This window comes from Triticum urartu, chromosome 1 (genome assembly GCF_003073215.2).
Source record: "Triticum urartu cultivar G1812 chromosome 1, Tu2.1, whole genome shotgun sequence".
NCBI lineage: Eukaryota > Viridiplantae > Streptophyta > Magnoliopsida > Poales > Poaceae > Triticum > Triticum urartu.
In genome coordinates, this window is record NC_053022.1 from 451770890 (window position 1) to 451784978 (window position 14089).

Consider the following 14089-nt stretch of genomic DNA (forward strand, 5'->3'; position numbering starts at 1 on the left):
ACCGAATCGTGGATTTTTCGTATGCCAAGGCCTTAGCAGTGTTTAAGCACAGCATCCATGACGAATGGCTCACCCGACACCTCGGTCAGGAAAATCCCAAAGACCATGGCGGCTCTTACTGCACTTATGACCCGCTTCTATCCGGGTGAAGATAGCTGGTTGGCTCGTAGAAGCAACAATACCAGCGACCCTGACACTTCTGAGGCCAATGATGGCAATGGCAGGCCACATCACAACAAAAACAAGCGTCGAAACCATAACGAAGAAACAAAGGACACGGAAGTAAACGCCAGATTCAGTAGCTCCAAACCCGGCCAGCGGAAGAAGCCGTTCAAAGGTAATCGGGATGGTCCAACCAACTTGGACAAAATACTAGAGACCTTGCCAGATTCATGGCACCCCTGACAAGCCTACCAACCACACCAATAGAAACTATTGGGTTTTCAAGCAGGCATGTAAGTTAAATGCCGAGCATAAGGGAAAGGACCTCGAAGCGAGGACGATGATGAACCTCGCCCGTCGAACACCGGGGGACATAAACAATTCCCCCCCCCCTGATGTGAAAACGGTGGACGTGATCTATGTCACCCACATCGCCAAGAGGGAGGGCAAACACGCATTATGGGACGTCTACATCGTAGAGCCTGTCGCCCCAAATATTAATCCATGGTCGGCTTGTCCGATCACCTTTGATTGCAGGGATCACCCAACCAGTATCTGTCATGGAGGTTTGGCGGCCCTGGTACTCGATCCTATCATCGACGGGTACCATCTCACTAGAGTCCTTATGGACAGCGGCAGCAGTCTCAACTGGACTTACAAGGATACTGTCTGTAAGATGGGTATCGACCCATCAAGAATCAAGCCTAGCAACACTACCTTTAAAGGAGTGATACCCGGTCTGGAGGCCCACTGCACGGGCTCCTTAACAATGGAAGTAGTATTCAGTTCTCTAGACAATTTTTGAAGCGAAGAGTTGATCTTCGACATCGTCCCTTTTCGCAGTGGTTATCACGCACTACTCGGACAAACAGCTTTCGCCCGCTTCAATGCAATCTCGCACTATGCTTATCTGAAGCTAAAAAAGCCTGGACCTCGTGGAGTCATCATAGTAAATGGGAATATGGAGCGCTCCCTCTGTACTGAGGAGCATATTGCGACCCGAGCAGCCGAAGTACAGAGGGGCCGCATCAAGCCTAAAAACTCATCTGTCGTCAAGACCCACGACACAGCTAAACATGTCCGAGCTGCGTTACAATGCGGTAGCTCGGTGGAACCTAAGCTTGAATAGAAGTTTAGCCTCCGATGATTGCCCCAAAAGGCTGCAGTGTATGTACCTCGCGTACACAATTACGCCCTTAAAATACCTTGGGCAGCGCCGGAGGCACACTGCGGAACAGGCCCATAGTACGGTTTGACCCTATTCGGACCTCAAATATTCTTCCACTGTAGGTTCGGGTCAAGAACCTACCGGATCTATGGTCGTGCGGGGACCTCTTTCTAGGTTCCTCTTTTTAGCAGACGGCCATCGGACTCCTCCCCTTCAAGGATATATCACCAGGGAGAAACGGCGTACACGTACAGTAGGGCATCATGGGGATTCTTAAACCATTTCGTTTAGGCTCTGTACAAACCTTTCCCTTGTATAAACATTCGGCATGTAAAATGGCCTTGGTGTTTTTTTATCTGTAACAACATGACTCGACATATTAATCAGCATATAAAGGAAACAGTTGATCACCACTTTGTTTGGCAATCATTTTATTATCATATGTTCCCTACCTACCTCAGACTGCCACACATGCCTTAGTCCAGCCTTAACACCGGGGGCTGTATTCGGCCCTGCACATTTCAATTCCGATCACCTATAGGGAAATCTTCGGTGTCTTGGATATTGCATTATATGCATCGGCTCCGAATCATGTCTTTGGTCTATAGTTGGGTTGCCCGGATCCTGTGCTTACCAGCGTACTTTCCGCTCGTTCGGCTAAGGTAGTAAAGGGAGAACTACTGTGTTTATATTTCTGGTTCGTCCGGTCAAGTACCTCAGTAGAGAAAGCCGATAATTGACTGTCATGATAGGCGAGAGCTGGTCAGCGGTTCGGCGACTTAGTATTATACTGCAAATCATTAGCGATTCACCCCGTGTTGTACGAGGGGCTGGTCTTCGTCCAACCACGTGGAAAAGGCACTGTAGTCCGGATACCGCACACGCATAAGGGGCTAGTACTTAGCTCCACAGTCAAACTCCTATGGCTAAGTGAAAGTAATAAAGTCACATAGTCCGATTGCCTGGTTCACCTCGCAGACACCTCCTTTACGTAGCATGACATTGGATAAAGTGTGGTCACGCGTTACGCCAAACACCCCTATAGCATCTACATGCAGGCTGAAGGCGACGACTGGCAACTTTCACAAATATAACAATAAACAGCCCCACATCAGGAAAATCGCTTGAAACAAAAGGCGCAAACATAGATATATGACAACATGGGTTCATAACATAGTTTGTACAACCCGAACACATTCAATCAAATATTACGTCCTTAGAACATTGACCCTCTATCACTCGGGCTCCTTCTAGGACATCATTGAAGTACCTCTCCGGCTTATGATATTCATTGCCTTCGGGCGGACCTGCAGTTGCCACTTCGGTGGCCATCATCTTTGCCCATTGCATTTTGACACGGGAAAAGGCCATCCCAGCACCCTCTATGCAGGCCGAGCGCTTTGCAGCATCAATCCACGGCCACGCATCGACAAGCCGCTTCACCAAATAGAAGTAGCTGCTAGGAATCGGCTCGGCCGGCCAGAGTTGTACTATTAGGTCCTTCATGGCCAAGTCGGCCACCCTATGCAGCTCCATCGGCTGCTTCAGCTGGTCGTTGAAGGGCGTCGGGTGTTCCGACGCGAGAAATTGCGACCAGAACAACTTCTCGGTCGAGTTCCCCTCCTGGGCTCAGAAGAACTGTGCGGCGTCAGCGGCACTCTTCGGAAGATCCGCAAACGCGCCTGGAGAACTCCATACTTGGGTGAGAAAAGCATACCTCTGACCTCCAGAGATACTCTACAGAAGAAAGGCCTTACCAGCCGCTATCTATCTCGCCTGATGGATCTCTTGATGAGCGCTCCGGGACTCGATCCGCGCCTCTGTGGCATCATGAAGAGCCTTGGCAAGCTCGGACGATTGCTCCTAAGTATTCTGCTTCAAGGTTTTGCATTTGGTGATGGCATCCTTCAACTCCTGCTCAACTTAGGCCACCCGAGCTTCTTGTTGGCGGCGGGCAGCTTGCTTGGTCCTCAGTTCTGCAGCTGCTTTCTTAGCAGTTGCCTCATTCACCTCAGCCTCTTTCTTGGCCTGGGCAAGGGCGCCTTTGAGGGTCTGGACCTCGGCTACTCTCACTATGCTCATAATCAAGGCATTCTATGAGTTAACATCTCAATATTCATATTGCTTCTGGCATAAAAATAAATTTTTTCATCATACGCATGCCTTGCGTTTCATCGAACTGCTTGTTGATGCGGTCGATTTCCTCATCGGCCAACATAGAAGCCTGTCATAAAAAACAGCACAGTATATTACTCTCCCGAATACTATGTGGATCCTCTGACCGGTTTCTTTCAAGCTGGACAGAGTCTCAGGGGCTACTGTCTGTACACAGGTTTACTCTTCTATGAGAAAAAGTTTTTTAGAACATTACGACATATACCGCAAAGCCTGTCAGTAGGCTACAGAAGGCTCATTCAGTCTGCTTTTAGCAGACTGAACCTTCTCCATGACCGCACCCATCAGGATGCGGTGCTCCTCCATGATGAAAGCACTTTGCAGCGCTTCCTCCAGAACATGAGGTGCCTCCGGATTAGTGGAGGCTGCCGATGGAGCTGATGTTCCTCCCCCCTCTTTTGAAGGGGGCTGCTTATCTGATCCTGGAGCCATGCTGGTTGATATGTGTCAAACGTATGTACTTTTCCTAATGCTTTTCCTCTTGTTTTGGACTCTAATTTGCATGATTTGAATGAAACTAACCACGGACTAACGTTGTTTTCAGAAGAACTACCATGGTGTTGTTTTTGTGCAGAAATAAAAGTTCTCAGAATGGAACAAAACTTTGTGAGGAATTTTTATATATATAAAGAGAATTTCCGGAGCCAAGATCTAGCGTAGGGGGGCAGGTGGGTGGGCACAACCCGCCTGGGCGCGCCCCCCTCCTGGCGCGCCCAGGTGGGTTCTCCCCACCTGGTGGCCCCACAGACCCTGATTCCAACTCCATAAATACCTATTTTCCAAAAAAATCAGGGAGAAAGAATTATCGTGATCCACGAGACGGAGATACCGTCACCTCCTGTTCTTCATCGGGAGGCCAGATCTGGAGTCCATTTGGGGCTCCGGAGAGGGGGATCTTCGTTCTTCGTCATCACCAACCCTTCTCCATCGCCAATTCCATGATGCTCCCCACCGGGAGTGAGTAATTCCTTCGTAGGATCGCTTGTCGGTGAGGAGTTGGATGAGATTCATCATGTAATCGAGTTAGTTTTGTTAGGGCTTGATCCCTATTATCCACTATGTTCTAAGATTGATGTTGCTATGACTTTGCCATGCTTAATGCTTGTCACTTTGAGCCCAGGTGCCATGATTTTTAGATCTGAACCGTTTATGTTATCACCATTATATCCATGTTCTAGATCCGATCTTGCAAGTTATAGTCACCTACTATGTGTTATGATTCGGAAACCCCGGAGTGACAATAGTTGGGGTCCACTCCTGGTGATGACCGTAGTTTGAGGAGTTCATGTATTCACTATGTCTTAATGCTTTGTTCCAGTTCTCTATTAAAAGGAGGGCTCAATATCCCTTTGTTTCCAATTGGACCCCGCTGCCACGGGAGGGTAGGACAAAATATGTCATGCAAGTTCTTTCCATAAGCACGTATGACTATTTACGGAATACGCGCCTACATTATATTTATCAACTAGAGTTGTGCCGTATCGCCCTAGGTTATAACTATCTCGTGATGAATATCATCCAACAAGTCACCGATCCAATGCCTACGAATTTATCTTATATTGTTTTTTCTAAGTTACTATTGTTATCGTTACTGTTGCACTTGCTACAAAATTACTGCTATCACCATTATTGTTACAATTGCTACTATCACTACTATCCAAACTATCATATTACTTTGCTACGGATCATGTTGTAGTAGATAATTAATCTCCAGGTGTGGTTGAATTGACAACTCAGCTGCTAATACCTTCAAATATTCTTTGGCTCCCCTTGTGTCGAATCTATAAATTTGGGTTGAATACTCTACCCTTGAAAATTGTTGCGATCCCCTAAACTTGTGGGTTATCAAGACCTTTTCCTGGTACCGTTGTCGGGGAGCATAGCTATATTTGTTGGGTCACTTGGGATTATTATCAATTTATCACTATGAAGAATCTGAAGGATGCTAAGACCAAGATTTATCCCTCTAAGACGAGGGAAGGTAAGGAACTGCCATCCAGTTTTGCTTTAGATTCACCTTCTGTTATAAGTAAACTTGCAACACCACCACATGCTATTTATCCTGATATGTCGCAAGTTATTGATGGTGCTACTTCTGCTATGAATGATATTTATGATGATGCTAGTACCTTGCTTGATGATAATGATGTGCCACTTGGTGATTTTCTTGAAGAACAACTTGCTAGAGTAATACAACATGATGTTGAATCTGATGATGAGCTTGAAACTAAAACTCCTGAAACACCTGCTAGAACTAGCCTTCCTAGATATGAATTACCTAAGGCACCGGAAGGTTATGTTATGAATAAGGAGACAACTAGAGATATTCTTCCTTGTAAGGATAGAGATGATTTAGAGAAATTATTTTGCAAGTATAAAGAAAAATCTCTGAATGCTAGAATGAAATATGATCCTAAGTTTGCTACTTCACCTGTCTTTATTGATGATAAGGATTATGAATTCTATGTTGACCTAGATTTAATTACTTTTCTTGAATCTGATGTGGCACATGATACTAAGTTGAATGACATAGCTATCCTTTTTACTCATGATGAGAAGACTCGTTATTACTACATTCTCGAATTATTTCCGTTCTCATTAAAGGGTGACGCTAAAGCTTGGTACAATAATCTTTCTCCTGGTTTTGTGCTTAGTCTCCAGGATATGATTTATTACTTCTCTGAAAAATATTTCCCTGCTCATAAAAAACAAGCTGCTTTACAGGAAATAATTAACTTTGTGCAAATTAAAGAAGAGAGTCTCCCACAAGCTTGGGGGAGGCTTTGCCAATTGCTTAATGCTTTGCTTGATCATCCTCTTAAGAAAAATGAAATACTTGATATCTTCTATAATGGACTAAGCGATGCTTCTAGGGATTTCCTAGATAGTTGTGCTGGTTGTGTTTTCATGGAATGAACTGTTGGGCAAGATGAAGAATTATTGAATAACATATTGAAAAACTATGATGATTGGACCCTTCTTGAACCACCGGCTAAACCCACTCCGAAGAAGAGGGGTATGATATATGTCAGTCCTGAAGATATGCAAGAGGCAAAGAAAACCATGAAGTAAAAAGGTATTAAAGTTGAGGATGTTAAAAATTTACCTAATATCGAATAAATACATGGGCTTAATACACCACCACCTCCTAAGGTGGTAGAGGTAAATTCTCTTATGAAATTCAATGATAATGAAAATCCTCACAATATGCACCCTAGCCAATGCCTTTATGAGTTCGAAAACTATATTAGAAAACAAGATCACTTCAATGCAAATGTTATGAAACAATTGAAATACAATTCTGATATGATTTCTCACTTGATTGACTTGTTATTTATAATCTCAAATGATGTTAGAGGTTTGGGAGAACATGCTTCTATGGCACAAACCCAATTAGAACAAGTTGCTAAATCTCAAAGAGAATTGCCAGATGAAATGAATAATAATATACATGACTTTGCTATTAGAGTTGTAACTAGAGAAGGTAAAATGACTCAAGAACCACTTTATCCTAAGGGACATCCAAAAATAATTGAACAGGATTCACAAAGGAACAAGACCACTGCACCTAGTCCTTCTAAAAAGAAGAAGAAGAAAAAGAAAAATGATAGGACTTCACATGTTTCTAGTGAACCTGAAGTAGAAAAACCTCCTCATAATGATAATGAAGTCTATATCTCTGATGCTGAAACTCAACCTAGTAGTGAACACTCACCCTCTGATAATGAAGAAGATAATGATGAGGATCATGAAAATACTCAACCAAATAGTAAAGAATCAGACAATGATGTAGAGATAGATCCAACAGTTGATCTTCATAACCCACAACCTAAGAATACAAGATATGATAAAAGAGAGTTCATTGCTAGAAAACACGGTAAAGAAAGAGAACCATGGGTATAAAAACATCTGCCTTTTCCACCTAGGTCAACTAAAAAGAAAGATGATGAAGAATTTGAACGCTTTGCTGAAATGCTAAGGTCAGTCTTTTTGCGTAGTCGCTTGAGTGATATCTTGAAAATGCCTCCTTATACAAAGTATATGAAAGATATCATCACCAATAATATTAAAATACCGGAAGATGAAATCTCCACTATGCTTGCTAAATATACTTTTAAGGATGGAGTACCTAAAAAACTTAGAGATCCGGGGATACCAACTATACCTTGCTCTATCAAAAAGAACTATGTGACAATTGCTTTATGTTTTTTAGGAGCTGGTGTTAGTGTTATGCCTCTCTCCTTATATAAAAGACTTGATTTGCATAAACTCACACCTACTGAAATATCATTGCAAATGGCTGACAAATCTACTGCCATACCTATTGGTATTTGTGAGGATGTGCCTATTGTTGTTTCTAATGTTAGTATTTTGACTAACTTTGTTATACTTGAGATGCCCGAGGATGACAACATGTCGATTATCCTTGGTAGACCCGTCTTGAATACCGCAGGGGTTGTTATTGATTGTAATAAAAGCAAGGTCCCATTTCATATCAATGGTAATGAGCATACAGTGCACTTTCCGAAGAAACAATTCCAAGTGAATGGTATTAGTGTTATTGGAAAATCTCTCACACTCAGTATTGGAAGTTTTCAAATATCTCTACCTACTGCCAAAAAGAAATATGAAATGCTTATTGTTTGGGACATTCATATCCCCGTTGAGGTAACTTAGTGATTTACGAAAGTTCTTCGGTTTCATGCTAATCGAAAGTGGTTGTTAAAAAGACCTGATCAACCTTATTAATGGATCATTTTTTAGAGGTATGAAGTTGATGAATTTAGTAAGCACTAACTTCTATCCCTAATTTTTTTTCTATTTTTATTAGTTAAATAAAATAAAATGCCATGTTTTGTCTGTTTTCTGAATTTCCCGTGCAATAAAAAATGACCCAAAAATAAAAGTTCTTAGAATGCTCTGAAAATTTAATACGATTTTTTTTGAATATTTAAGAATTTCTCGTGCAAATAATATTAGAAGGAGGTGCACCAGGTGGGCACAACCCACATGGGCATGCCAGGACTCCCAAGCGCGCCCTGGTGGCTTGTGGTCCCCACGTGGGCCCCCTCACTTATCTCTTCATCCCACATCATCACCTACCTCCAAAAAAATCACCATTGCTCTCTCTCTCTCTCGTGTTCTTGCTCTCAAACCCGTGGATTTCGATCTCTTTCCTCGAAGCTCTGTTTCTGAAACTGTTTCAGGGGATTGTTGCTTTGTATTTGACTTCTCCGTTTGTCCAATTAGGTTTTTTGTTGTTTATATTTTGAATTATTAGCTACTCTTGGTGCTGCTGTAGATGAGCTTACATGTTGAATTCTTAGAGTTCTAAGTAGTTTGAATGCTTGCTATGGCCTCTATGTATCCCTATGAGTAGTTGCTATCAATCTTATAAAGTTTTATGGATAAATTTTTGTCATCCAAAATTTTTCAGAAAATTTTACGCGAATATGATGAACCTATTTGGCAGGAGTTCTTCAAGGAGGAGATCCTCGGGGGCATCTTCTAGTGACAGCTCCGCTCGTCGGTCTTATGTTGAACCAAGTGAAAGTTCCATTCGAGATGCCGCCACAAAAACATGCCTATGACCATGCGATGATTATATGATGCATGTGGGCATTAAGGATGAATTTGAGCAATATGTTCACAATGCCGGTCTCGGTCCCTACATTTCAGATAAGTGCGATCAGCACCACACTCTCACTGAATCATTTGTCAAAGAATTTAAATTCCATCCCCGTGAGTCTAGGGTGTCATTTTAGCTTTATGAAAATTCATTTACCATATCACTAGAGAGTTTTGCTCACCACTGAAAACTCCCATTCCGGGGTTCGCTTAACGAACCGCCAAGGGCTAAGTACTAATCATTCTTGACTAGTCTTTGCTATGGTGAGACGAGGGGGTGACGCAAGGTAGAATAAAGAGCATTCATTTTCCCGCAATTCAGTACTTTGCATTATTTAACAGGAAATGTACGGTAGGCAAGCAAGATTGTAGTACACTTTGTGCTCCAGACTTAAGCCTCATACGCACCACTCTCACTAGTGATAGGAGTTATAATCTTGCAGCGATTGTTGCACGTAGACTGCAGCATAACAATAATAGTGGTTGTTTCTATGGTGGAATTTATGCCACGCGTTTAGCACGAGGGTTGGGTGTTTCACCTTTGCCCTTTGACCCTATCCTACCCACACAGTATTTATACTTTTATGATATGAAATATCATAAGATCCTTAAGGGGGATATTTATAATTTCACCTATAAATTGTTGTTTAGCCAAGCATATGTTGTGCACACACATTTGCCTGCGCCTGCTCTTTTTGATTATCACAGCAAGGGAAGATATTTTGTTCTTGAGAGTGAGGCCCGAGCTCGGAGCGCAGCAGTTGAGGCGGCACGGCAAGCCGAGGCATCCGCACCGAGAGCCTCCATGAGGTTACTGATTGATTGCCAAGTTAGGCCAAAAGCCTAAGCTTGGGGGAGTACGTGTTTCTCACCGACATTACATTCATGTTCACACATCTCATTCCAGTTGTCGGTGTTTACACTTTTTCATTGTATCATCCATGCTTAATTTAATTTTCTTGCTTTTTTCTTATGTGTTTGAAAAACTTTAGAAAAAGCCAAAAAATTAGTTGTAGTCAATTTATTTTCTTTGCATGCTTAGCTTTAGCACTAAAAAGAAAACCCAAAAAGATTTCCTTGTTCTTCTTTTGCTTGTTGGGAGCTTTCCTGTGTAAATAGTATTTTTCATTTTTGCTTTCCCTTTTTTTTGCTTGTTCAATAAAACCAAAAACTCCAAAAATATTTTTAGTGTGTTTCTCTGAATTTCTTTTCTTTTTATTCGAGTCTTACCGAGGAGAAGACCATGATGAAAATGTTGAGTGGCTCTCATTTGAATAATTCTAGATCTAATAAAGAACCCAATTTACCTTGTCTTCTCCTATTGAATAAAATGTTTGCAGATTCCAGCTTAGTCCATGGCACTCTTGCACTATTATTATGTCCACGTCGTTCGATCATGCAAGTGAAAGGCAATAATGACGATATTTGATGAACCAGCCGTCGCAGAGAGAAACGGGTACGAACTCGACTTGTTATGTTCGTGTAAATATGTTTGACCTAGTATCCATGATTCGGTCCATTATGATTAAACATGTTTGCAATGACAATTAGAGATTATAGTTTCTCATGCCATGATAAGTAGCTGGGAGTGGATAATGATTTATCTCGAATATCAACATTGCGTAAAAATGATTGTGATGTAGTATGATGATTGGGTATCCTCCTCTGAATGTTCGAGTGGCTTGACTTGGCACATGTTCATGCATGTAGTTGAATCAAAACCAACATAGCCTCAATGATATTTATGTTCAAGGTGTTCATATCCTACTCATGCTAGTGTCCAATGTCACTTATGCATAATGCATGTTCATGACCATTGTTGCTCTCTAGCTGGCCACTTCTCAGTCTAATTGCTAGCCTTCGCCTATACTAAGTGGGAATTCTGCTTGTACATCAAAAACCTTGAACCCAAGTTATTCTAGATGAGTCCACCATACCTACCTATATGCAGTATTACCCTACCGTCCTAAGTAAATTTGCATGTGCCACCTCTAAAAACTTCTAATAAATATATTTTTTGTGTGCCTGGATCGTTCATGGAACGATAGGAGGCGGTCGGTATCTTCCATGCTAAGCGGGTTATTCCTAAGTCAAGTGTTTATTCACTCGCCATCGCACGAGAAAAGGGCGGTAATAGGGATGCCCAGTCCCAAACTTCAAACAGAAAAAGCTTACAAATAATCAAACAAAAACTCCCAATGGAGTCAAAACCTTTACTTTTATCGCTTGGGAATTGCCACTAGCGTGCTTAGCATGGAAGATATTGATAACTGATGGTCGTGAAGTAAATAATAAGGGTGCATGTCTCAAAATATCATTTACTTCTGTTTTAAAACTTAAGCTCTGGCACCTCTCCAAATCACTGCTTCGCTCTGTGAAGGGACTATCTATTTACTTTTATGTTGTGTCATCACCTTCTAAAATAAGAGCCAGAACCTGAGAGCACTGATGTCATGCTTATGCCTTGTGTAGCTAATGTTGTCTGCATCATGACTGGATCTTTTCTACCATGAATTACAATGTTTAGTTGTTGCTTGAACTTTGGAGGTGCTATGCATTTATGTTTGCGGTCTCAGAAAGGGCTAGCGAGATACCATTATTGTCATATTATATCATGGTTATTTTGACAGTGTGTTGCTGTTTGAGATGTCTTATTATTGCTCACTAGCTAATTATGTTACAAGTTAATATAATTTTTAAGAGTTATTGTCGGCATGGTTAATTATAATGTTGGCTGAAAACCTGGGTGTTATTTAAGCTTATTTATGCAAACAAGAGCAAAAGAGTTTGTAAAAGTTTTTCTTTTTCACTTTTAGTTTATCAAGTGAATTCCTTGAGGACAAGCAAAGGTTTAAGCTTGGGGGAGTTGATACGTCTCCAACATATCTACTTTTCCTAACGCTTTTCCTCTTGTTTTGGACTCTAATTTGCATGATTTGAATGAAACTAACCCTAGACTGACGCTGTTTTCAGCAGAACTACCATGGTGTTGTTTTTGTGCAGAAATAAAAGTTCTCGGAATGGAACGAAACTTTGCGAGGAATTTTTATATAAATAAAGAGAATTTATGGAGCCAAGATCCACGAGAGGGGGCACCTAGGTGGGCACAACCCACCAGGGCGCGCCCCCTCCTGGCGTGCGAGGTGGGTTGTCCCCACCTGGTGGCCCCGCAGACCCTGATTCCAACTCCATAAATACCTATTTTCCAGAAAAAACAGGCAGAAAGAATTATCACGATCCACGAGATGGATCCACCGTCACCTCATGTTCTTCATCGGGGGGCCAGATCTCGAGTCCGTTTGGGGCTCTGGAGAAGGTGATCTTCGTTCTCCGTCTTCACCAACCTTCTTCATCAGCAATTCCATGATGCTCCCCACCGGGACTGAGTAATTCCTTCGTAGGCTCTCTGGTCAGTGAGGAGTTGGATGAGATTCATCATGTAATCGAGTTAGTTTTGTTAGGGCTTTATCCCTAGTATCCACTATGTTCTAAGATTGATGTTGCTATGACTTTGACATGCTTAATGCATGTCACTTTGGGCCCGGGTGCCATGATTTCAGATCTGAACCGTTTATGTTATCACCATTATATCCATGTTCTAGACCGATCTTGTAATTTATAGTCACCTACTACGTGTTATGATCCGGCAACCCCGGAGTGATGATAGTCGAGACCACTCGCGGTGATGACCGTAGTTTGAGGAGTTCATGTATTCACTATATGTTAATGCTTTGTTCTGGTTCTCTATTAAAAGGAGGCCTTAATATCCCTTAGTTTCCAATTGGACCCCACTGCCACGGGAGGGTAGGACAAAAGATGTCATGCAAGTTCTTTCCATAAGCACGCATGACTATTTACAGAGTACATGCCTACATTATATTGATGAACTGGAGCTACCACTGGTACAGCGACGTCCTAAACAAATGGTTTAAAACCCCTTTCCGCGATGGCATTTGGAACCATTGCCAAGTGAGTGTGGGCGATAGGGGGGTCCTTCCCACACGAGCCAGAAATCATCGTGGATAGGCCCTCTTGGGACCCAGGCTGGGGCCGTGTGCGATCGAGTGAGGCATGGAAACCCAATCATTTCCGTAGGTATGTACATCCCACATGGTGAATCCTAGAAAACATTTCCGTAGGTATGTACATCCCACACGGTGAATCCCATAAATCATTTCCCTAGGTATGTACATCCCAGATGGTGAATCCCAGAAATCATTTCCGTAGGTATGTACATCTCACACGGTGAATCCCAGAAAATCATTTCCGTAGGTATGTACATCCCACATAGTTCTTTGTGTGGAAATGTTTGTGCAAGGTGGCCTAACACAAACAGTTCGCTGCCGGAAGCCGTGTGTGATTGTTAGTTGATCGAACACGCCTACTTTCTAGAAACCGTGTGGGTTGTTTGAGTTCATCGCCCACGGTGCTGTCTGAGTAACCGTTTGCAATAGAAAACCACGATAATCAGGGTAATTAGCCTATTATTGATAATCCATGTACTAATCAAACTGATATTTCTTATAAACAGGCCAGATATTTCCTATCCGTATAAAAGCAACCAGGATTTCATAATCGAATTACATCAGATAGCTTCGACACTCAGTTACACCATTACACAACAACACCAAGTTTCACATGCGGCATAAAAAACCTTTGGAAAGTAGCATCATACACGGTAAATAGACAGATGAATCTCATCTGGGAAACTGCAGAAGCGGAAGGAAAATATTGAGCCTTCAGTGATGTTGAATGTCCTTGCAACTTTAGGCCAGTGGCTATGGGTAATTGCCCGCCCAACCTTCATCCTCTTCAGTAAGACTTCAATATTGTACTGTGGGTGTTGAATGAATACATTCCTCTCCTCTTGAGCATGCAGGTGGTTTGAGAGGTAATCATCGGTGAACTGCTTTGAAAAGTACTGGAAACAGAGCTATGCATAAATCGCTGTTGTAA